General features: G+C 39.9%; 1 protein-coding gene across 8 annotated transcripts in view; it reads right to left on the bottom strand.

The window, feature by feature from the left end:
- Nucleotides 1-25,738, bottom strand: part of MEIS2 (Meis homeobox 2) — a 195,815-nt gene that overhangs the window by 29,973 nt on the left and 140,104 nt on the right. The gene's annotated exons all lie outside the window — the stretch shown is intronic.

Consider the following 25,738-nt stretch of genomic DNA (forward strand, 5'->3'; position numbering starts at 1 on the left):
ATTTCAAGGACTTGATCTTCACATCACTTTCAAAGGGGAAAAAACAACAACAACAACAACAAAACTCTTAGCCCCTTAACTTATGGAGTTCAAAGTTGCTTTGGCCTCACTGTCTTTGTCTTTCTACTCGTGACCCACAGTGGGAAAGAATTTGGTTCACTCAAAGCGTGTCCCCACATTTTAGGTTGCTCCTATGGATCATATTTCAGCACCACTTAGCAATAACTCCAACCTTAAAACCGTGTGAAGACTAATAGACCAGTGACCTCCTAGCATGGCTGAAAAAAAATGAAATTTGAATGGTCCTGCCAAGCAGAATACAGCACTAAAACAGTAAAGAACAAAGACTCCAGTACTGATGGGAGAGCAGAGCGAAAAGCAGCGATACAGAGAAACCAAAGAAAGCAAAATGGAAATTAAAAATGGACTTCGTTTGTCCTGAAGAGTAAGGGCACACCCTTACTCCCACCCTCCCACCCTCAAAGGTCAGGAAGGGAGAGAGATTCTCAGAATATCCAAAGAGGCCTCACGGTCACTGATGTGGACTAAAATGGAAATGAACATTTTTGGCTGACGAATAGCCTCTTCTTTGGGCAAAGCTGCCTCCATTATCTTCAAGAATTGCTGGAGCTCTTGCCACAGGATAATAGAGCATATGGAAGGGAATCAGGGGGTAAAAGAGAGACCCTTGGGTTCAGAGTCACCTCTTGAAGGTCTGGCCCTAGGCTGACACTTAAGAGTTCTGCAACGGTGAACAAGCCACCAAACCTCGAAGAGCCTGCATTGCCTCATTTGTAAAAAGGCAATAATAACTTGAACCTTGTTGACTTCACGGGGCTGATGTGAGAGTCAAACGGCACAGACACAAGTGTCTTGAAAACTGTAAAGGGCTATAAAATAGAAGGTGGTGTGGCAAAGAGGTATTTCATTAAGGGATCCAAAGCTTTTTTTCTTTTTCAACCTCTGTGTACATCATAACTCCTGTTATCCCTTCTTTTTTTTGAATGTCAAGTTTTACGGGAGTTCATTTAAAAGGGCAGAAACAAATGCCATACACCTAAAGGAACAGAGTTTACTTTTGTTTTCTTTTCTCTCATTAATATTCTGTATCGAATTGTGTCAACTCTCTTTGGGAACCTCGATTTTGCTCATCTTTGTAATGAATAAAGTGTAACTTTCCAGGTAACGTTTTATAGTATTTAGAAGAAAGTCTCCTGAAATACATGCCCTTCCTGAATAAAATCTGGAATTATTAAAGTCCTCCAGAAATGAACAACAAGAAATCTTAGTATGTATTCTTCGGAGTTGTTGAGTCTCCTTACCAATAATGTGTCACAATTCTATCTGCAGCAATAGGTGGAAAAGATACTGCATATACGTGTACAGAAGGTGTTCAGTTGTTGGAAGGTAAAAAAGGTACTTGTAAGGTCAGCTGAATTAAGGCCCATATACAATAAATCAAGTATGAAGCAATCAAAGAATCAAAGTTTGCCAACAAGCTTCATGTTTTCAGATTCTGGCCCACTTTTCCTTATTCTTTCTGATGGTATCATCCTAGTTTAATGTTCTTTGGACATATATGATCATTCTGATAGGAAGACATGACTCAGTCAATGTGTAGATTTGATAACAGGCTTATAGAAAGCAGGCTTCCAACTGGCTAGTGTATGGCCACCGTACATCCTTCAGGAAAAGTCAAGCTCCCTCACTCCAAAGCCTGAACTCCAAACTGAATTAACACCTCTTAAAATGCATTAATACAGTACTAATCCTTCCCGAAACTGGTAGACCACCAACTAACTGAGATGACCGAGCAGCATCTTGATATGGACCACGCGCTTGGGAAAGTAAGTGATAAAGAGAGAGAACATGAAGAGCAAAGAGAAGAAAACACACACAAAATTGGGACCCAAAGTCTTTCTTCACTGAGTCCTCCCGTGAGCTTCCTCTGGCATATGAAAAAATCCTACCCGCAATTCCCTGCCATGAATGCTGGAAGCACTAGTTTTGTTCACCTTGACCCACTCAGAAGGAAAATATGAAATAGTCATTTTGAATGGCAAAAACAGCAAGCCAGGCCACGTAACCTCCCTCTGAACAGGCTTGGCTGAAACATCTGTGGGAAAAGGGGCTGCGGAGAATTCAGTGAGACCTAAGCGATGCGAAAACCTTTCTATTCTCTTCAATTACTCAAAAATGGGAAAGAAGCATCATTTTCAAAAGAACAAATGCTACACAAGACATGCCCTTTAAATCCTTTTGAAGGTTCTGTGACCTGTGAAACCATCTGCAATATCAGCAGGAGAAAGCCCTTTCCAGAACAAATGCCCATGTTTTATGTGTACTGTATTTGCTAATCATTACATCATAAGCAAGAGTAGATATACAGTGGGGCTATAAATAATGGCGGGAATGTAAAAGTGAATTGATCTGTCTGGCTATCTAGTAATACTCCTGGCACAGGACCAGTCTTGAATGGCTGCCAACTACCACGGAGCCAGCCAGTGATTTGTCTGGGGGTCCTGCCCTGTCAGGCAGAAAACAGTCTTAAAGCTGAACTCCCACCACTGTGCGCATCGCCTCCATCATGGCCCTGAACATTGCCTGCAGAGTCCCCTTTCACTGAATCTGTCCAAAACTCACTCTAAAAAACGGGCTGAAAAGAACGCGAAGAAGAAAACACAGAACCCAACCCAGTTGAAAAATTAATAAATGCCTGAAAAATCCAGGCTGGGGTTAGGAGAGGGAAAACATGAAAATATACATCTTCAGCCAACCCAAACTATAGAGGGCGTCAGTGAGAACTGGGGTGTGCTCCCAGAAGTTCATGCAGTTAACTGCATATACTTGCCATAAACCTTACTCCATCCGGTGTACCAAACTCGACTGTGACTAGCTGTGGGCCTGGGGGTGCGGAGCCATCGGGACCTTCCTATGGAAGAAGCAAGCACTTTCTTGGTTCCGGACATGGCAGCAACAAGCCCAACGAATTGGATCAGCTCACCCTCAAAAGGGGGAGCCTCCCTGACAAAGACACGGGGGTGCTCAGGAGCAGCTCCGACAACCAGACTATTTCAAAAATCCCCTTCGCGAATGGAGACACAGTTACGGATTGATCACCTCCCTCAATTCCCGCCCAGGCTCCTGTCTTCACTCCGCTCTCTGTCTGAAGAGGGCGAGTCTGATCTCAGGACTGGCGGCATAAACCACTTTTCCCTGTGTGGACACAGCGAGACAGCTCGGGCACTCACCCCGGGATGCCTTGCAGGGATGCAGTAATGCGCCTGTCTGGCGCTGTTTCTTGCATCCCTCAAGGCTGTCTCCAAGTTCTTTCTTTGTAAAGACCAGCCTGGCTCAAAAAAAAAAAAAAAAAAAAAGTAAGGTTAAGAAAATGAAAAGGAAAAGAAAAAAGTAAAGAGAGAAGGGAAGAGAAAATTCCAGACAAAATGAAAAGGAAGCAAAAAAGGAGGAAAAAAAGAGAGAGAGAGAGAATCTCAACAAACGATGAGCTCAATCCCAGCCTCTGCTAGGTGCACTTGATTCATGGCCTTCAGGCAGATCAGGCTCTGCCTGAGTGTTTATTATACATGTGCAATATCCTTACAAATAGATAAAGTAACAGAGAAGGCTTTCATGGAGATAGAGGGTGCACCGTGTGAATCAAGAGTTGCTAATTATTTAAGGATTGGCAAGTTGAATTTCCTCAACGTGATGCATGTTTATAGCTCAGAGACCACAGAAGGGTGAGGCAGCTGCTTTGTTTGGATATTTTTTTTTCATTTTTTATTGAATTTCATAAATACCAACCAAATTCAAACAAAACTGATTGAGATTTCACCTCATCACTTAAAATATATTTTGTCGAGCACACTCGGTGCAGTAATCCTCTGCTATACTTTAATTTGGTTTTAATTTTATAGGCCCTGTTTTAACGGCATATTTCCAGACCTTTATTTCTCTCACAGCTCTTAGCAAAATGGTAGCTCATAAACACAAGCTCTGCTGTATAGACTTTGCATTTCATCCCAAAGTATTTCCTTTTTTATAGCCGTGGTCTTTCCATCTTAGTGCTGTGAGCTTGGGTCACAAATCTCTCTGCTATTCCAGTGTGTGACATCTTCGCTCGTTTGCCGCTGCTCATTAACAAACAATACTGCTGTGAAATTGGTTTAATGACAAAGTAATAAAATTGCTATTCTGCTCACAGATTGCCTGAGGCACTTTGAGCTCCTACAAGGCTTACTGTGGGTGCCAAGATACATTAAGCTGCTTATTCGTAAAAACTGCATCATCCGTTTTTTCACAGGTTTTTTTCTCTTTCCTATCCAGCCCTGCTTCTTTTTATCTTCAAATAAAAAGATATATTTGCTTATGTTCTTCCAGGCTGTCAAATTTTTACTTGCATGCATATTTCTGGAAAATGAAAGTATATTTCATTTCTTTTTTTTTTTTTTTTTCTTGAAAGGTCACTCTGTCCCCACTGCAAGGTTGTGCCTGGACGGAACATCCACCGCATACAACATTAAAGCAGACTTATTTTCGCACATTACGTAAGTGGGAGCCAGGGTCGTTTGAACCTATTTTGGGAGAGCAAGGGAATGAAACTATTTATGGAATGGTTTTACCTTTGCAAAAAGCAAGGCTTGTGAGAATCCTTACCCTTTCTTGTCTCCTATTAAAACTGAAAATTTTACATGAAAACAACCCACACAACTCTGGTCGGGACTACTCACATTAATATTTTATGAATAATAAAATATGTCTGCATTAAAGCAAAAATCTTCAGCAGGCACCTGTTTTCCATAATGAATTACATGTTCTGGGAAAGTAGCCTTTTTCCATTTGTCTAATGCCCATCCAGACCTGAAGATTTACTGCTGCAAGACAATGGGGAAATAACCCAATTGCAGTTTGACAGGTGGGCAGGTCTTGATAATTATGGCCAGACATCTTAACACTGTGCAACTGATGTAAATAAACATCCAAAGCACAGATCAATATTGCTTTCCTACTTTTGCATTTTGAACAACACATGCTAGCAATTTACATCCTTTCTCTCTTTCTGGCTGATTGGAAAGGCTGCATTCATTTAAACACATTGCATGCATACACACACTCCACATATTTCATTTAAAAGTATTCAATACACCCAACAGCCAGGACTGTACTTTATAATCACATTGCAGTCACCTGCTGGTATATTTCTATTAATTACGTAAACTGATATCTCAAGAGCTCCAAAAAAAATCCGAATTGGCCATTTGAATACCTGCAATGCCTGGATGATAAAGAAAACCCAGACCACGTTGGCAAAAAGATGAACCATCAAGAATTTGGGTAGATTTTCCTCCTGTCTATACTCCCGGCTTTCTTTGCAATTTCATGAACTGTAGGTGTTTTTTCTTCTACATCCATCTGACCTCATAAACCTCAGTAACTGAGATTTTATTACAGAAGCCAAAAGATTTGCAAGGCTTGTCACTCCTGCCGAGAGGCTGACCCCCCTGAAGATAAGAGAGGGCCTGATGCTGTTTGAGGGGGTCCTGCCAGGGGAGGAGATAATCCAGGGACACAGATGGAAGCAGCATGAGGAGCAAGGTGAACTGATTCAACAAAGCGGCTTGGAGGGAGCCAGGAGAGAACCTGGAGGAAAGGCAAGAATGGACAGACGGAAAACGAAGGCTCTGGGGGGAAAATAAGGTGAAATGAAAAAAAAAAAAAAAAGAAATGATACCCAAAAATGAGATGATCAATAAATATTATCCATACATTGTTTATTCTAATCTTCGGACCTTATTCATCATAGAAAGGAAATGTCATCTACCATTTCAAGAGCCCACTATGAGTCCATTAGATGTGTAGCTTCTCCCATAGCCATGATGTTAACATCCCCTTTTTTCTTTCTGTAATATCCTTAAGAAATAGAAGAGTGAGATGGATGAAGAAACATGCCTGACGTATTTTAATAGGAGAAACAATGGGCTATAGAGGAAGTGACCAAGAGACTCTCTCAGGGGTTAATGCTAACTTAAATCTCTGAAAAGAATACCTGTTCTCTTCTTGAAGTGTGTTAGTATGCCTTTTCTCTATATTGAGAAGCCGGCAATAAATCCTGTCAGCTGTTTGTATCTCAATGGTATACGTTATAAAACTCAGGTATTTAGGGCGCCTGGGTGGCTCAGTTGGTTAAGCGACTGCCTTCAGCTCAGGTCATGATCCTGGAGTCCCGGGATCGAGTCCCGCATCATGCTCCCTGCTCAGCAGGGGGTCTGCTTCTCCCTCTGACCCTCCTCCCTCTCATGCTCTCATTCTCTCTGTCTCAAATAAATAAATAAAATCTTAAAAAAAAAAAAAAAGAAACTCAGGTATTTAATGTGGAATTTTGATAAATATTACAAACAAAGGCTTTAGAGAAATTAAAAAAAAAAACTTACTGCTGAAAATATATCTTTAGACTTGGCCAGGATTTCTGGTTTTCATGACCATTTTGCCATTTCCCCTCAGACATGGGACTCAGAAGCTACTAAGTACTCAAATACCAGAGACTGTCTTTATTTTGTGAATGCCTCTATAAAACATGCCCTCATCAAAAGGATTAAAAACCTCGTGAAAAATAAAAATCATACATAATGGCGTCAAGAACTATTTGCAGAAAGGAAGTTGGACGTTCCTGACATTCAGTTCCTATGCTACCTGTTAATTCATGATATTTATTATTAATCTCTCAGCATATGCAGAAAAATATACCAGGCTTTTCCAAGAATAGAAAGAAAATAGAAAATGTGATATAACAACAGTGAAAACAATAGTGATGAGAGCTACTTTTTGGAACTCTTACTAAGTGTTATAGTATTCACAACAATAGTCTGAACCAAGGGCATTATTTCAGTTTGACAGATGGGAAAACTGAGCCCCCAAATTCAGGTTCAGATAGTTAATGGTGAGACCAGATGCAAACTCAGATTCTTCCTGTTTCAAAATCCGTCCTTTCTAGCGTATCTTGCTGTTCCTCCATATGAAGTAACTTATGAAATACGTATCAATTACTACCTGTGTTGGCTACAAACCAGTGTAATAACATGGATTCTCCCAGGAAATGCCAAGTAGGTTATGTACCTTGGTTACTTAACCTTTTACATAAATGGAGATTAAACACAATATAGTCCTTATGTGAGAAAACTCTTCTGAGAGGCATTTAGATAATATACATGAAGTATTTAGATATGTTTTAAAGAAAGTTATGGGGGCGCCTGGGTGGCTCAGTAGTTAAGCGTCTGCCTTTGGCTCAGGTCATGATCCCAGGGTCCTGGGATCGAGCCCCGCATCGGGCTCCCTGATCGACAGGGAGCCTGCTTCTCCCTCCCCCACCCCCTTGTGTTCCCTCTCTCGCTGTGTCTCTCTCTGTCAAATAAATAAATAAAATCTTTAAAAAAAAATAAAGTTGTGATTTAAACACAGTCAACACTGTCATGCTTGGCTTAATGAGAACTAATCATAAACAACATCTTTTATCTTCCGTCGTGGGCCAACTTCTCCATTCTACATGGCCAGGGACTACACCATTAATGCTGGTGAGCTCTTGGAAAAACAGGTAGCCCTGCTTACAAAGGGAAATCAAAAAGAAAATAATTTACAGCTCATGATCAGTTGGTCAGTGATGATTCCATTATAAGCATTATTAGTAATAAAAACAAATAATAATTATACACTTATGTCTGTGTGTCTTCCTCCACAGCCTAGAAGTTCCATGAGGGCAGGGGTCATGTCTCTGGTTTGCCAGTATCTCTTTAGCACTAAAATATTACCTGACAAATGGCCCAATCCAATGTGGTACCAAGGTAAGAAAACAGGTACAGCAATCTTTCAACCTAAAGACATTTCACGTCTTACTCTTTTCCATAGCTGAATTTTACTGTGGTGAATCAGTGGGATGGGAGAGGAAATGGAAGAACCAGAAAAGAATAAGGGTAGAGTCCTCTTCCAAAGGGCAAGAAATCCTAGCGCTGGCTCTGGTCAGTCTGCTCTGACCTGTGGGAGAAGGAGTATGAGCTTTCTAATACAGGCAATGTTCTTTGCATTTTCATCTTATTTTCTCCCTTAGCTACGTGGCGGGGGGGGGTGGGGGGGCGGGAGATATGTTTCCAACATTCTGAGATGAAATTCAGAAGGAATAATGTGTAGGCTTTTGTGGGTATGGTTTGGACTCTGTGCATACCTAGAACAACGAACTTTAGGGACAGTATAGTAGTCCAGGTTCTAAACAATGTAGGTAATGGTTTTGTACTTTTGTCATTTACATTTGATTCTGAACTGTAAGCTTCATGAGGGCAGGGCGGTCTATATTGTCTCACCCCCGAATACATTTTGCCTGGCATGATGACTGACACCACGATGGGTACCTGGGCAATAAAATAGTAAGTGCTCAATAAACAATTGTCAATGACTGAATGTGTGGTTTTAAAGGAGGCAGCAAATCTAATTCTCCAATTATATTTTCTGCCAGCTAGTATTAGGATTGAGTAAATTTGGATTTACTAAACATACACATATTGATGAACGAGGTGACAGCTCAGCAGACTACTGGCTGGCAGGCAGGAGCCGGCTGAAGGTTAACATTCACACAGAGATAAGTAGAGTTAGTTGATGGCACGAGGAATTATTATAGAGAACATTTAGTGATATCCAGAAATAAAAAGGAACTACCAAAGAACTCCCAGTGACTCCGGGAGATGTCACAGAGGCTGGCAAGGATCCCTAAGTCACGACAAAAGGCACAACCAAAGGTTTTTCTTTTAAGCACGTAAGGCTGCAATGTTAGGCTGACAGATACAACATGCACGTTTAAAGACCCGTGTTTTATGTATTACCACTTGTTTCCCTTCTCATGCCCTCAGTGACTAGGTTTTTTATTTGTTTTGTTCTGTTTTGGTTTTGAGGTTATATTTAGCACATTTAAAAGTAGCCATCAAAATGATTTTCAACTTGTTATGGAGTCACAAGAAAAGGAAATCATGAAAGATTTTCCAAAATATTGAGGATGTTAAGATGTAACAGTAATCATGGATTAGATCACTGACTTTGAATGTAAATACACACTATTCATGTGTGTTCATCATATATATATGCATGCTTTTTTTGGCGGGGGGGGGGAGAGAGAGAGAGAGAGAGAGAATCTTAAGCAGGCTCCATGCCCAGCACAGAGCCTGATGCAGGGCTCAATCCCACGACCCTGAGATCATGACCTGAGCTGAAATCAAGAGTGGGATGCTTAACCAACTGAGCCACCCAGGCACCCCTGTATGCATACTTGTCTATCAGCATGCTTATTAGTAACATTACATAGCATGTGAATTATGTAAATGACATTAGATCCCTCCTTGTGGGTTTGATATTGTTTGTACTATCCAGTTTCCACCACTATGAAATAAATTACGTGGTTCAAAGTTGCCTGTTATGTTACTGTCAATGGTGGGCATCAAAATTGCACCGTCGAGTACCCACATTCTTTTCTGTATTGGTTCAGCCCATTCTTAATGACTATGCTTAAAAACATTTCTAGGAATTTTCCTTTCACTAGTTTTGATAGATTCCCTGACTCAATTCCAATAAAGGGAATATAACTCATCTTAGTTAAAGTAATTGTCATGAAGGACAGTCAAATGATTAAGATTTGTCATCAGCCAAGAGAAGAGAGTAGGAAAAAAGGCTTAGAGCTGCGAACTCAATATATCATAGGGAAGACAAACAAACAGTTAACATATTGAAAAGTAAATGCTGTTTTGTACAGAATAACACAACTTCAATGGGAGCATTGAATCTGAGCGTCAAGAAAATAAGGATTTTTTGCTACAAAAGCATTTCTTTTACAAGAAATTCAAATCTGAGCACAGCTTTCATGTTGTAATTTTAGAACTATCACCTGGAATAAAGCAGAAGTTTATTTAAAATAATACCAGCATGAGCTTTACAAAACAAAACAAAATCAGGAAAATGTCGATACTTGCTTTCAAGAAGCCAGAAAGCACTTCTATTTCTCGAGGCCCTGTGACATTCAGCTACACATTTGCAATGACAATGACAACTAGGAAAGTGCTCCAGAAACCAGAAAAATGCATTTGGGGTTGGGCCTATGCATCACAGAACAGAATCAATCTTCCTAATTAACGGCAAATTAGCAATCCCAAAATGAGTGGGATCAACCTGTCTTCACTGGCCAAGAATCATGCTAAGTATAGAGCTTCCTTTAAGTGCCTCTAAATTACATTTACACCCATATAAAGTAACATTCTTTTAATCTAATACTACATTAGTGTCACTGTTCTAAGAGTTATTACACCGTTTAAAATTTCTATAGATAGGTGGACAGATAAACACATTAATAGGCAGATATGCAGATAATCAGACATTTCACAAAGCAGGGCTCTAAGGTGGTCACAAATCATTGAAGGCAGTGTACAAGATACTTATTAGCATAAAGCGCACCAATGAAAAAAAGTTTCTGTTGAATAGTGATATTCTTTAAGGTCTAATGGCTATTTAGACGTGTACTATATATTTTTTAACACACCAAGATAAACATTAAGAAGAAAGTCGCCAAACATTAAGAAGAAACAGAATAATTATAGTCAAAGTAGACTTAATGGCTAATGACTGAAATAGCATTTTGCTAAAATTGATGTGCTGTGGGTGGTGCCATTTCAGTTTATTAACCCATTCAATATCCAAAACGTGCTAGACATTGATCAGGGGCACTGCCTGACTCGGAGGGCACAAATCACAGCACACGCCTGCATGGTGTGCATCCACCCCTCGAGCTGTGCAGGGTACAGAATGCCCAGTTCTATGGGGTGGCCCCAGGACCCACACAGGACAAACCGAAAGGTATGGTTCATAATTTTTAAAAATTTAACATCTAATAAAAAGTTAGCCATCTTTTACCACTTAAAAAACTCATTGACTTTAAAATCCAACCCCCAATAAAAGGATAAATCGTGATTATGGTTTTTCCTTAGACTAGTTAATATATTTCCAGCCAACTTATTAGAGTAGAAAGTCTCTTGTTTTTGTTTGCTTTTGTTCACTTGTTTTTGGTGTTGTTAGATGGTCCATGGAAGGGCCCTGAGATTGTAGGCAATAGTGTGTGGTATGTGTGTGTGGGTGTGTACTTGTACATATTCTTCTGGGTGCTCATGGGTTTCATCACATACTCAAAGAAGTCCATGACCCGACAGACGTTTAGAACTAATATATCACAGTCCATTGCTGAATGAGGTACAGAGCGGCTTAGTAGCCAAAAGTGGAGGAGGAAGGAATTCAGTCTATGACTAGGGAGAGATTGTTTGAAATTCGGAAAAATTTCTCTCTTTCAAAGATTAAACTTTGATCAAGGAACAAATTTCCTAAATAAATTAAAACTCTGATATCTCTCACATGCACAGCATTAGTTTGACATGAAACAGCAAGCTATTTATCCCTGGGGCCCTTTCTCCATCACCACTAACAATGGGCTATTCCCAGAAGAGACTTCAGGATGCTGATCTGAGAGTCAAGACAGACTGCTCTATTGTGGAGTGAGTCTTAGAGTTGTGGTCCTGCTGGGTACCATTTCCAATCTGGGCTACTTATAAAAATTAAGTGGTTAGCTTGAGCTCACTCTTGAACAGATAGGAACACTATTTCAGCATCAGAAAAACTTAATCTTCCCTAGGGTCTTGTGATCTAGAAAAAAACTCTGAAAAGTAGATGGACTTCCCAAGGCCACTACTGACAAGAACAGGCTCGTGTGTGTGTGTGTGTGTGTGTATAGTTACGTGAGACTTGAACCAGTCACTGAGGAAGAAGGACATCTATGTCTTCATCATGGAATTCATCTTTATTCCTGCATTAGGGCATCTTGCTATTCTCAAATGACCTGCCTGGTTTAGAGACCAGTTTTAGCAACCCATACCTCAGAAAGAGCTCATTCTTCTAATGAACCTCAGACTTCTAGTGCCAGGTACTCCTTTTCCCATTTGTTTGGCAACCGTGTGGGGAGCAGGTGGGAGTGGTTAGAGGTAGAGAGGAGTGAAGAAATTCACCGATACTGATCTTTAATTTACTCAGAAGAGATCGACAGGGAAATCGACTACCTATGAATATGAAGTTTTACATTTTGATGTGGGAATTGAGTATTGAATACATTTGTCTGACTCTATTCACACAACTTTCCGAAAACCCCTGGGAAAATCACTCCAATGTGTGCCTCAGCTTACTCCTCTGTAAGAAGAACAAAGAGTAACTGACTCACAGGGATGTTAGGAAACTAATTATTGTTGGTAAATACTCTTATAATTGGTGCCATAAAAGCAGTGATTATTATTAAATGGTTGTTACTGTCACCCCTGCCTAAAGTCAACCCTATCTCTAACATTTCTTTTATTTTTCAAACTTCTTCTTTTCAATGTTAATAAAATATTTGGCAGCTGTGGATATCACATAAATGCATTAGGGTATAAAAGCTAACATTTTCTTTTAATTTTAACAATGTGCATACTATTGGTAAAGAATATTGAAAGAAATACAATGCGTAAGTAGATTTTACACCACATTAGAGTTGTCCAATTTCTCATGTTTAAAATTTTTCTGCATGACTAGAGCCAGGAAGAAATACATGCCAGCATAATTATATGAACAGTTGAAATTTAAACATATTGAAAAGGAGAAGAGAACATGTCCACCCATTTGTTTTGTTTTTTTTTTTTCTTCCATAATAATCCCAAAGATGAGTAATTTCTTTTCATAGAGTCAAGCTGAAGGCACAAAGCTTTAACATTCAAAGGAGGGAGGTAGGGGGGAAAGAAGCTTTTTTAAGTACTGTGCAAATCAATACACAAAAAAATCTCAAGATGATAGTTTAATTAAAATGTGCACAAGGCAATTCATCAGCCTCTTCCCTTGGTGTACTAGCCTCTAGAATTTGCCTTCTGCTTTCTGATCCCTGATGGTTTTAACTTGAAGGCATTTAAAATATCTTTCAACCGGCACCTTTCCACTTAGCTTACATTCCTTGTTTTTCTTTATAAACAAGAAATTGTACTGGCTTTGTGATGTTTGTTATGCTTCATGCTTTTTCATCTCCTGTATGGGCTTTGCCTAGCATGAAATGCTGTCATGCAGTGAAATTTACCTGAGAGCTACAGGGAGAAAAAAAAAATCTTCGAAGTATATTTGGTTACAAGTTCATAGCCAGCTAAATCACTGGCAATTTTATGCTACTGGTTATTTCAATGTTTGTAAAAGTACATATAAAAATAAAATAACCACTCCCACAGTCATCAAAATGAAAAATCTGCTTGGATTAGAATATACTGTAAGTTGCTCTAAACTACCATGTGGGAATGTTAATATTATTCAATTCCTATTACACAGTGTTCTAGGGATACCTTGGCAGGGACATAAAGCTACTGAACTCTTGGCTCCTTAATGGTTTGACTCCCATTGTAATTGCTTTGTTCACTGGCTGCCCTGGTCTTCATAATTGGTTAGAGTCCAAGGTCACAGATCCAATATGGTAGTGGCTCCCACTCTTAGCTCCCACTCTTGTTAAGTTTTTAATGGGAGCTTTGTTTCAGTATCCTCTTTTTCAGATCCAGAAAATCTTCTTTTATTAAATAATTCAGGTGAGTGCCCTCTGATAGTTTGACTCAACGTTCCCCCATCACCTCTGCATACAGTAGATTTCAAAAGCCACCAATAACAAATTCAGCCCAAAGCCAATCCAAAGTGGATTTTTTGGAAGACTTTTTGAGATTCCTTTTTTTTTTCTCAGATTACATATAATCATTTGGGTGGACTTAAAATGCTTCATTTAAGAAACTTTATTTAAAACATGTAAGAATCCCAATTATTAGTGTCTTACTAATTTGTTTTTCAGAACATTCATAAACATAGTAATATAATAATAATCAGGAAGAGAGAGTGTTTTAATTTTTCTTAAAATCAAGGTCATAATGGCATTATGAAATTACATAGGAAAGAAAAGAAACTACATGATCCAGATACTTCCTTTTAGGGTTATTTTTTTTCTTTTTGAGATAACTAAATCACTGAAACGAAAGGATTTTGCAAGCAGGTTGTGGTTTATGAGAAATGGTTCTGGATCGATGAATTGGTTTGTTCAACTTTGCTCTTTACCTCTAACTTGGGTGGCTCTGGGAAGGCAGACGCCCCTATTCAGGGTGTCTCTGGACTTCAAATTTTGGGGTTAGATTATTTACAGGGCTTTTTCCATTCATAACTTATTTCATTTGAATTAGCCAATACTTAGCTAAATGTATCACTTGATTAGCAACTGTCTAGAATTGACAGGAAGATTATTTTACATTTTTCATTCTCTGTTACCTCTAAATAAAGTATTATTACCCCTAAAACAGTTTTTACTACTCAGATAAAACCCTTTGTGAGCATCTTTTGGTACTAAATATCCACTCATCATGCATGCATTTTTCAATAACTATCGGATGAGTAATTTCGGTGACCAGGCACTGCAGCAGGTACCCAGATCTTGGGAGAGCAAACAGACCATACTTTCTGCCCTCAAGAAGAAGGAGGTCCTTTCTTTTGAATGGAGCAAACTTTTCTTCAGTTACTTTTATAGTTTCTATAAAGTTCATGATAAACAACAATGCCTCCTTTCCTGAGCACAGGCTAATCAAGGAGTAAGTGCACTTGAATCCTGGGAGGCATGTGAGAGATTTATTATAAAATTTAGCTCTACTGTAATTATGATTTCATTGACTGTGTGTGATAGTGTATTTAATGCCCCCCCCTTAAATAAAGATTTAAGGATCACAAAATAACATATTCTCATAAAACGACTCAACCTGTCATATTACTCCTTTTTATTACAAATGCCCAGTTGTCTAAAGAAATTGTAAAATTTTCATGTATTACTCCAAATACAGTCAGGACTGGGTGGATAACAAGGATGATTCATTCACTGCATTCAAGGGGAAAAGATCATGGTTTCGGAAAATTTTCAAACTCATTGAAAGTAGTTGTTTTTTTTTTTTGAATTCTAGGGTTCATCTGTCTTCATGGTCCCCAGTGAGAAGACTTGGCAAGGAATATGCTTATTTTATTTTTTTTATTTTATTTTATTTTTTTAAGATTTTATTTATTTATTTGAGAGAGAGAGAATGAGAGACAGAGAGCATGAGAGGGAGGAGGGTCAGAGGGAGAAGCAGACTCCCTGCCGAGCAGGAAGCCCGATGCGGAACTCGATCCCGGGACTCCAGGATCATGACCTGAGCCGAAGGCAGTCGCTTAACCAACTGAGCCACCCAGGCGCCCAGGAATATGCTTATTTTAGAAAGAAATCATGATAGACATGAACTCTGGTGTAGCTACATGTCAATATAAATGGTACACCCAGGAAAGAGAGGCTTAGGAAATCCAGAAGGTTCTTCAAGGTAATGAAACTGACTTTGGAGTCTAAAGAGCTTTGGAAGCAGAGTATAACTTCTGGAGGGAGCATGGCAGGCACTGGAAGGAGAGTAAACTGTTCTGAGGTCAGATGTGACGGTGGGGTTATAACACAAATGTTCCACTGATTTAAATATTTAAATAGCATAGCTATAGCTACCCATGGATTCCAACTTTATTCCTCTCTTGCTATGTAGTGTGGAATTGAAAAAGTAGATAACCAGCCCCCAAATCTCAGTATCTCAAGTCAGTTTAGACAAACTTGACAAATGAAGGTAGTTGCTTAGGTGGGGAAATCATCTGATCTGACCATCTCGATAACTCCAAATTCAATGGCTTTTGGTGAAACTCTACACCATGACTTTGACTTGGTGTTTGAGTTCTTTCGCCCTTCTGAATAGGGGCGTCTGCCTACAACACTCCTTTAAGAAACAGCTTATCAAAATGATCAAAATAAGGCATTGTGCATAGCCTCTACACGAAAGCTAAATAAGATACACTTTTCATAAGATGGTGTTTCATTTTTCTCTAGTGCTGCCTCTTAAAAATTTATAAATCGCCATGAAAGTGACAAGCCAAAGCGTATAAATGGTCCCCGTTGAAGTAAATCACTTTAGAGCAGTGCTCACCCATACCAAAGGTCCTTGCTCTTCACCACCAGATCAACAACACACTATTAGGAAGATTGTTTTTGTTTTGAAGTCAACCTGTCAGGGAGCAGGATGCCAAGGAATTTCACAAAGTGGGCATATTCATGATGTGACTCCACACTCTTACAAGATTTTTAACCTTCACAACTATGCAAAAATGGGGGATGTCAATTGAAGTCAAAACTTTTATGGCATGAAAGTTTACCCCTTTATCATTCTGTCTAAACTTGGAAGAACAACGATGTACTTCATTACCTTGTTTGCTCTTCCATTTTTATGAAGAAATCTGTGCTTTAAATAGATGGAAAACTTTTTTTTTTTTTTTTTTTTTTAAACTCTAGTTGGTCTTTCCAACTGGAAATTGTAAACTGTGGATTGAAATCTTGTTCTCTATAGTGTTCTGCCTCAGGAAGCTCTTATATGACCACATAGGGAGTCGTTCCTGTCAGGGTGCCCTCTAAATTACAGCAGTCAGTGTGAAACTGCCCCTCCTTCCCTAAGCTCCTCCCAGGGCTCTCTATCACCAAGGCCTCCTCTCTCTTTCTGGACAAGCTCATCTGCTCCCAGGGCCTTGAATAACATCTGTACCCTCAGACCTACCTTTCCTTCCCCTTGTGCGGTCCCACAGTGTTTCCTGTTATTCTGACCTCTTCCCCTTCAGGGCTCATCTCTATTTTGTGCTATCTATTGTGAAAACAAGATCGTCTTCCCAGAGACACCAGCAGGCCCCACTCAAATCTGCTGTCATTGTGGAAAGAATCCCCAAACCCTTGTTCCCCAAGGCACAGAGCCCAGAGTTGTTGTAGCTCCTTTTGCCGTTCGCACCCCATGCTGAATTAGTCACCAAATCCTGCCACGTTTTTTAACAATAGAGATAAAATCAGTTCCTTTTCCATTTTAATAGCTAAATCTCTGATTCAGGTTTTGTTGAAGGCACCTATAGTCTACTGTGACTGGTCTCTCTCTCCCTCTCTTCTAATCAATTCAAAACACAATGGTTAAAATCGTTTTCATCTCACTTGCTTTGACTAGATTTTTTTTTTTTCAGTTCACAGGCTTAGAATCATAAAATAATGGAATTTTAAAGATAGAAAGGACCTTAAAAATCACCCAGTCCCCATTCTTTTATGGATGAGGGAATAGATACTGAGAAAGGCTAAATTGTCCAAGATCATACAAATTGTCTGAGCTGGAATTAGACCCAAGCTGCCGAAGTCCCAGTCAATTCCCTTTAAACCTACCACACTGCATCATTCTTTGTGTGGGCGCTGAAGCCCCCTCTATGCAGGCTGCCCCAGGACCCCATGGACCAGGCTGTCTGTCTGTCTCACAGGGCCTCACACACTTGCAAATTCCTTTTTCTCTAGTCAGGGAGAGCTGGCTTCCTCCCAGCCTCCTCCTTTACTCAATTTCCCCACTTTCATGGTCTCTTGTACTATTTCTATCCAACCACTAAAAGACTTCCTTCCTCTAATTCAGAACTAACTTCCAATCTAATCTCCAAGAAATGGCATGCTAGTGGTGACCTTCTCACCTCCGTACCCAGGTATCATGCCTATTTTCTTCCTCAGCCTTCTCTCTAGCTTCTTCGAATTCAAGTCAACAAGAAATTAGGAGCACCTACTAAGAGCTAAACGAAGTGAATAGCCCCCTTGTCACTTAAAAGGCAGAAAAAAACCCCAAGCCAATCCAGAGATTATATCAAACCCTCCACTAGTTTGGAAACCCAACCAAAGATCGGAACTCTCAGTCTTAAAAATACAACCTAATTTTGTTCTGTTGTGATGCCTCTCTTTGAATCCAGTTTGGTCTATTTGCGAGTGTTGCTCTTAGGCTACGGGAGAGTTTCTCGGAAGGTCTAGCAATGAAGTCCTCACTATTATTATTGTTGTTGTTAATGATTACTGGTGTTACTGGGAAAATCCTATCATCTTCATAAACTGCCAGTTTTCTCAAGAAGTTTTACCTGTTGTCCTCAGAACAAATATAATTCATTATAATACACTACAAAGGGCTGCCCACAACTGCTTCACAAAATTGTGTCATTAGAAGTGTTATTTAAAATTAGTACTGCTTGGGGCTGTAAATAATTTTATTGTATAGAGATTTTCTGTGGTAATGGAATTTGACTTATTCATTGTATCTAAAATTCTGAATTTGCTTCATCACCAACTTGATGGTAAATTGGCAGCCACTATTTATTTAGGGTGTGGGACAGGAGAGCCTTCCTTCTGAGACCAAATTATTGGCAATTCTTTAATTAATCTAGTAGAAGATGAAATGAGACCGCAGGATATTAATTCCTGCTGATACTCTAAAAACATGACACTCTTACATCATAACTAATGCTCAACTCCCTAGGGACCCAGCATCCTGAAAATGTTATCCTTAATGAGAGCTACAGGGTCCTAGATACTATGATGGAACCAAAGTATGGATCTGACGTATCGGCAGAGCTTTGGAACCAGGACTTTTTTCAGTCTGTGGGTTATGGCCCCATTTCCAGAAAAATCTATCTGAGCCTAATGTAACCTAGCAAATCTTTCAAATGAAATAGTCTTGTGGGAGGCAAGTTGTCATTTTCTGACAAATTGTTTAGGGCACAGCTCAGGTTTCATTCTTTCTTCTTTCCCCACTTAAACCCCCTGCTCATTCTCCATAAGCGTCATTTTCTAATTAAGGAAAATGAAATTTGTAATGTGTAGAAGAGAGACATGACCTCCCTTGTGAGCCAGCCTCGCTCCTCCCTGCACACCATTAAAAAATAGAATCCAGGGGTGGTTGTTTTTTTAATTGGTATCACTTTGTCTTTAGTGCAAAACACATGGCAATAATTTAGTGAACTTCAGTGTTTCTCTTGTGGCAAATTGATAGCATAATTTTATTATGAGTGGAACAATGACTTCTGGGAGCAGGAGAGATTCTCCCAGAACTACACATAACTCGGTTGACTAAATGTAATACTTGGAGAAAGTAATGAAAATAGAGCTAAGGCTCAGCAAGGCCTAGAAGATTTCAGTTCTTGCTCCTGTCAAAAGGCTACTCAATAAATCATACCTGAAGCTTATTTAACGTCAGAAGCCAGTACGCTGACAAAGTGCACTGGGGTGCTCACCTCAGAAAAGGCACACTGAGTCATGTGATCTCTGGTCCCTGGACCCGATGAGGTCACATAATCCTTCTATGGATTTTAATAAGTAACCTATTATGTTCCCTTTGGTGCTAATTATTTTACACTTGTTTCCTGTTTACTGACATTGCTTTAGTAGTTTCATTATGAAAAGATTACAAGAAAGGGTAGTCCGTCGGACTTTTACTATTCCATTCCACTGGGAATTTCTACTTTTCTCTTTAACATTTTTCTTCTACACCAGCCCATTCCACCAAACACAGACATAGAAACACTGAATCCATGGGAACATCGCAGGATAACAGGAAGCCTGCATATGTAGCAAAGCAAAGAGCCACATTGAGTCACCCAGATTCAAGACTATTAAGATTTAGTAACTCCAGCTAAGAAGGTATTTGGAATTTACCCTATTGAACTTGGCTGCAGGTAACACAGGAAATAAGCCAGCTGTGACCAAATTCTATTGTGCTACTTTCTACACACCTTTATAAAGAGGAAATTTGCTCATGGGCATTCAAAAATACCCGTGCATCCTTTCAACTGCACTGGCAAATAAAACAGTAAGATTCAGATCCACAATTGGGAAAGAAAAAAAAAAAAAAAAAAGGACCACTTGGCCTAATGAAATCCTTATGCATTTCGTTTCATACATTAGGTTGAATATTCTCATCCCCCAGACTACTGGAATCATAAACCCCTCTTTTGAAGAGGGTACATTCTGAATTTTAGAAAACAGTGTGTGTAGAGACAAAGAAAGCTGCCCATGTGTTTCATCATTTTTAAGTGAAATGATATCCAAAATCTAGGTTTAAAATAGAAGACAGTTTAACCTTGAAATTATCTAAATGTCAGGATCAGACAGGTGAAAGTATGCAGATATCTGTGACCATCTCTATGAAGAAGATCTATCAATCAATAACACAAAAGGAATTCTCTGGCACTTATTCTCATGATATACCTTTAGTCAAGAATGGCCAGGTCCTTCCTTAAGAATTGAGTTGAAACCATTAAGCCCAGAGCATTAAGGAGAGATTATTCACCTGTGGGCTTTGACGTAGAGTTGAATCCAGGTCTTTGGGGATTAACCCACTATCCCACCGCTCCTTTAGTAATTACTGCTAAAGTTTTTGCTTATCTAAAGGCATTAAGGAAGTTTGGAACTCAAGAGGTCAACATTAAACAGCCTGCAGGGACTTATCTAAAAGATAAGCTGTATCTAGAGACAGATGGGAAATCTCTTCTCTCTCTCTGTTTACCTTGCAAGGGAGAAAGAGAAAGAACCTTGCATGTGTTTCAACCCCAGCGCAGAATTAACGATTCTGCACAAGGGCGGGGAGTTAGCTGCAAATCTATACTGAGTGTTCAGTCAGCAATGATGATTCTGATTCATGCACAAAACACAAACAAGCAAAAACAGAAACATGGTTTTCTACTAGGATTACAATAAAAAAATGAAGCAGGAAAAAATGATGAGAAAATTTTAAAAACCCAAGAAGTCTGTCTCTATTTTTCTATCCTGTTTTCTAATAATTTGGCAGATAAAAAAATGATTTTCCTTGTTTCTAGGGAATAGAGGAAATAGTTGTATCATGAATTGGACAGAATTTCTGTGGTAAGCCCTGGGAGATGCCACCTAGTTGAGGCTCACTCTCTAATACTTGAAAAACCCAACACAATGAAAACAACTGCAGCAACAACAAAACAAGTCCTTAAGATCAAGAGGTTAATAGGACCTACATTTACTCATTAACAGAGCAGATTCTCAATTAAGTAATTTTTGGAAGATTGCTCTCCAATGAATGAATGCGTGAAACGAATGAGTGAAGTGAATGAGGATCTGGTCTAAAGACTATTCATAAAGTACTTATTTCTCTGAGAGCGAATCTTTGGAATACATTTTAAAAACACTCTATACCAGGGGAAATGGAAGAAATGAGGAAAAAAGATTTACTGGAAAAAGCAGCAATGGGGTAAAAAGGACTGAGAATTTAGAATCAAGCAGTAGCCACCCAGACTCTTATTTTTAAGGGTAAAAAATGTAGAGAAAGTAAACAATACAGCATTTGTATATTCTGATCTATCTTTTCACCTTCCTTTGAAGAGCTTCTAATATAAGGGCTCTGTTTACATTTATAAGCACCTTTCGATTTTCTGCATTCTGGAAATAAGTTTGAGTGCAATCTGAAAAGTCCTTTTCGTTGAGTTTTGTTTAAGATACAGCATTGTTGATCTGTGGCTGGGGTTAGGAATACTTGCTGAATCTGTCGCTATAAGATAATTTTGTAGTATTTTCAATAGCTCCTCTTCATTTTTTTTTTCTATTTTAAAATAAGTAAATAGCAAGCCAATATCATCCGACTTTAAAATCATGCAACCACTGAAATATCAACTTTTTTTTCTGTGTTACTTTGAGAAACCATGTAGATGATGCCAATTGAGATGGATAAAGGACTTATTTGAGCAAACCTTGTCTCTCTTCCAAATACTGGTATAATGAAGTGCAGAAGTAGGTAGAGCCTTGTGCCTCACACAGGACTGGTCTGTGGAGTTCATTGTCCTCATCAATGAAAGAGAGGGGCTAATTCTAAAAAATCTTCAAATATCAAAAATAGTCTACATTTTTGGACAAATTTCTTTCCCTATTTAGAGGCTTTTGAAAATTGGTAACTTTCAGCATGAGAAATTGTATCTTCAAAAAAGTTCTCATTTAAATATTTTCTTTAAGGGGCAAGGTTTGGAACTGTTTCAGAAACTTGTTGCATTCCTTTTTTGTTGTTTTGTGTTTTCTCTGTAGCACTGTACTTTCCTCTAAAGGAGGAACTTTTTTTTTCCCCCTTATTGGCATTCCAACCCAGCAAAGAAATATGCATCCTGAGATAATGCTGCCAGTTTGCTATGAAAACTATATTTCATTCTTTCTTTGCAGAGCTAAAGGGAAAAGCACAAAGGAGCTGGTATAATTGAATGTAAAGGATTGCGGCAAACCTCCCCTTTGAGTCCCCTCCTGGCATTCCCTTCCTTTATTTCCCCCTATACTCCTTTTGTTTACCACTTTTAAAAGGCTCTTGCTGAGTCTGAGCTGCTTGCCCAAATTTGGACTGAATCTCAATTTCTGGAAATGGTACTGCCGTCCCTCCAGGACAGAAGGTGTCTAGAAATGCTGGTCTGACATGGCAGGAGACCGGAGGCACGGCTGCGTAGGTCCAATAAATATCCTCTGTGCTTCAGATCAGCGTGGGAATTTCACGAATCCGCTGCCGGAAGTGAAATGGGAAAATAGGGCAGTCGTCCTTCTTTGCTCAAAACTGTTGCGTCCTGTGTCGATGCCCTGGTCACTCCCCCGCCACCCCAGTTAACATGTGCTGTCGACAGAGCAAAATAAAACCCAGTTAGGGTTTCAGGCCCATTCAGGGTTATCCCTCTGGTTAAACATTAATCATGTGTGTGTTTTCCTTTTCACGGTTTAAATCTCTCCTCCTACCTCCTTTGGGTTTTCCTCTCGGAAAGAATTGCACGTCCCCAAGAAAAAGATACTATGACCCTGGAGACCGTGATTGGAACCCGGGTAGAGAGGGAGAGACTGGAGACCCTACCGCTGAGACAAACTTAGTTCTTTCACCCCGTCAACGACCGTCGGTAAGACGATGCTCTGGTTTGAGCCAAAGACCTCACAGGGCTGGTTGGCACCACATCCCCTTGGCATCTCGGCCTCCTTCTGCGGTCACTGATTTTTTTTTTCCCCCCCTGGCAGAGGAGGCCATCAGAAAGAGAAGCCTTTCACCTCAAGTTCACCAAAGTGGAGTTCAAAAGCGGGCTTTTTCTGTATTCACTTCCTCAGCATCTGCAGTTCCAGCACATTAAATGCTGACAATGAATCTAGCACCTGGCAAATCTGACTTGAGATTCAAATGGATTTTTATTCAGAAACATAGATGTTGGGCGCCTGGGTGGCTCAGTCGTTAAGCGTCTGCCTTCGGCTCAGGTCATGATCCCGGGGTCCTGGGATCGAGTCCCGCATCGGGCTCCTTGCTCAGCAGGGAAGCCTGCTTCTCCCTCTCCCACTCCGCCTGCTTGTGTTCCCTCTCTTGCTGTGTCTCTCTCTGTCAAATAAATAAATAAAATCTTTAAAAAAAAAAAAAGGGGGCGCCTGGGTGGCTCAGTCGTTGGGCGTCTGCCTTCGGCTCAGGTCATGGTCCCAGGGTCCTGGGATCGAGCCCCGCATCGGGCTCCCTGCTCCGCGGGGAGCCTGCTTCTCCCTCTCCCACTCCCCCTGCTTGTGTTCCCTCTCTCACTGTGTCTCTCTCTGTCAAATAAATAAAATTTTTAAAAAAAAAAAAAAAAAAAGGAAACATAGATGTTACTGGGAAATAATCACCGAAGACGGCAGCTATGTGTTTAACAAATGGCCGCGGTGGAAATCGCTGAGCAGAGAGAGGATGTTTCGTCCAGAGGCCTTGTTTCCTTCAGGTTTATCTCAACTCCACCTTCCCGGTTTATCACTCCCTCCTTCAATCCTTTTTCTCTTGAGATAAAAGTGTCCAGCTGTCTCTGTACCTCATTTAGATTTCCTGCACCACTGGCCAATTACTCCATATGTTTACTACAAAATAATTTCCTCCATTCCCAGCTTACGCGTGATGTCCTAATATCACGATGTATTTCCCTGTGTCTGCTCCCCTCGCTGTGGAATGACAACATAGACACCTCTGAAAGTGACTTTTCTTTGCTGTAAAGAAGTGCACCTCTTTTACCCCTTACCCAGCCTCCTACTAATTAGGCTTCAAACTGGGCTCGGGGCTTCACTGACTCAGGGCTTGAAACTGAACCCCTGATCTTGAAACCCACCTCGAACACTAGGATTGCCCTTCATGTGTATGTGGCAAAGAAAAGCATCTGGGCACCCAAATCTATCTAGACTGGAGGATTCTGGAGGAGAAGGATTGCTTTCCTCAGACTTCTTTATTGATACCATTGTATGGAATCCTATTTCCTCTGTTCCTGTTCATATTTCGATCAGGGCTGAGAAGTTCTCCTAACAATAGTACCTTTTCTTTTCAGAGCACTTTTGACCTACATCATGTCTTACACACAAATTCTTTGTCTCCACAGCCTTCCATTTCACACAGAAGAAAACCAAGTCACCTGGGTCGTTAGCGAGCCTTCCACAGGGGTAAGGGAAGAAAGCTAGAAAGAGAAACTGATTCCCAAGAGAACTCTCCCAGCACCATTCTTGAGTCCTAACTGAACAGGTTCCTATGTATGCTGGAAACATTCATCAGTGTGGCCACACTGAAATAGGTACAACAAAACAGGAACTTTCTCAGAGGTTCTACAAAGCAGAGGTCCAATTATTAAAAGCTGTTGGACCAAGAAAGAGTGTTAAGACCCTTCATGGAAAGGTGGGGCAAACAGGGTGCAGATACTTAATATCTTCCGTTTGAGAGGCTGTACCAGGACATTTACTCTATTACACAAAGGAACTCTCTGAACTACCTTCAACTGGAAAGTTCTTTGAAATTTAAGTTTTGTGCATTTTTATTCGGGGCCTTAGAGACAGCCTTCTATCGAGAAAATAAGTCCTTTATGTCTAGTTTACCTGTACTCTGTTAGTAAGTCACCCTGTGGATTTTGCTTGTTGGTATAGAGAGAAGATATAATTACTGCAGTGACATGAGCTTTTACAAGCACAGTACTTCTTCCTTTTAAAATTAACCTGGAGGGGCGCCTGGGTGGCTCAGTTGGTTAAGCGTCTGACTCTTGACTGTTGCTCAGGTCATGATGTCAGGGTTGAGACTGGGCCCTGAGTCAGGCTCCACTCTCAGCAGGGAATCTGCTTGAGATTCTCTCTCTCTCCCTCTGCCCCCACCCCACGTGCACACATGCATTCTCTCTCTCTCAAAATAAATAAAATCTTTAGAAAATAAAATGAAATAAACCTGGAAATAGGAACTTCAAAATTAATACTGTAATTCAGATATAGCACCGAGGAAAGTTATATGAGAACATGGAAATGTCATGACTTTTATCATAGTATTTTTAGCTTAACGGATTTAATTGTCAAAGTTAAGACTGTCATATTTCAATGATTATTATTGTCAAAGATGTATGACTGCACCCCAACAAATTATTCAAACAAGAACTTCCTCATTAAAGAAAAAAAAAAAGAACTTCCTCATTAAAAAATAATTAAAAAAAAATCTTTTGTCAGTGATGTTGTAAGCATGCCTCCTGAGGAAATACCAGAGAGTTAATACCTAAAACTTCCCTTCAAGACCTTCACAGCTATTTGAAGCCACTTACCTCCTAGGGTTCCCTAATCTTACCTCCCTGGCATCAAAGAACTACAAAAAAAAAAAAAAAAACAAAAAAACCCACACACAAAAAAAGATCATCTAAGAAGCTACAAAATCTTTGCTTAATACAAAAGCGATGCACATATACGAGAAGATAGATGCTAGCTGAACCTACCGTGCTGATCATTTCACAGTATATGTAA

This window comes from Leptonychotes weddellii, chromosome 9 (assembly GCF_054177405.1).
Source record: "Leptonychotes weddellii isolate Sample4059 chromosome 9, ASM5417740v2, whole genome shotgun sequence".
Lineage (NCBI taxonomy): Eukaryota > Metazoa > Chordata > Mammalia > Carnivora > Phocidae > Leptonychotes > Leptonychotes weddellii.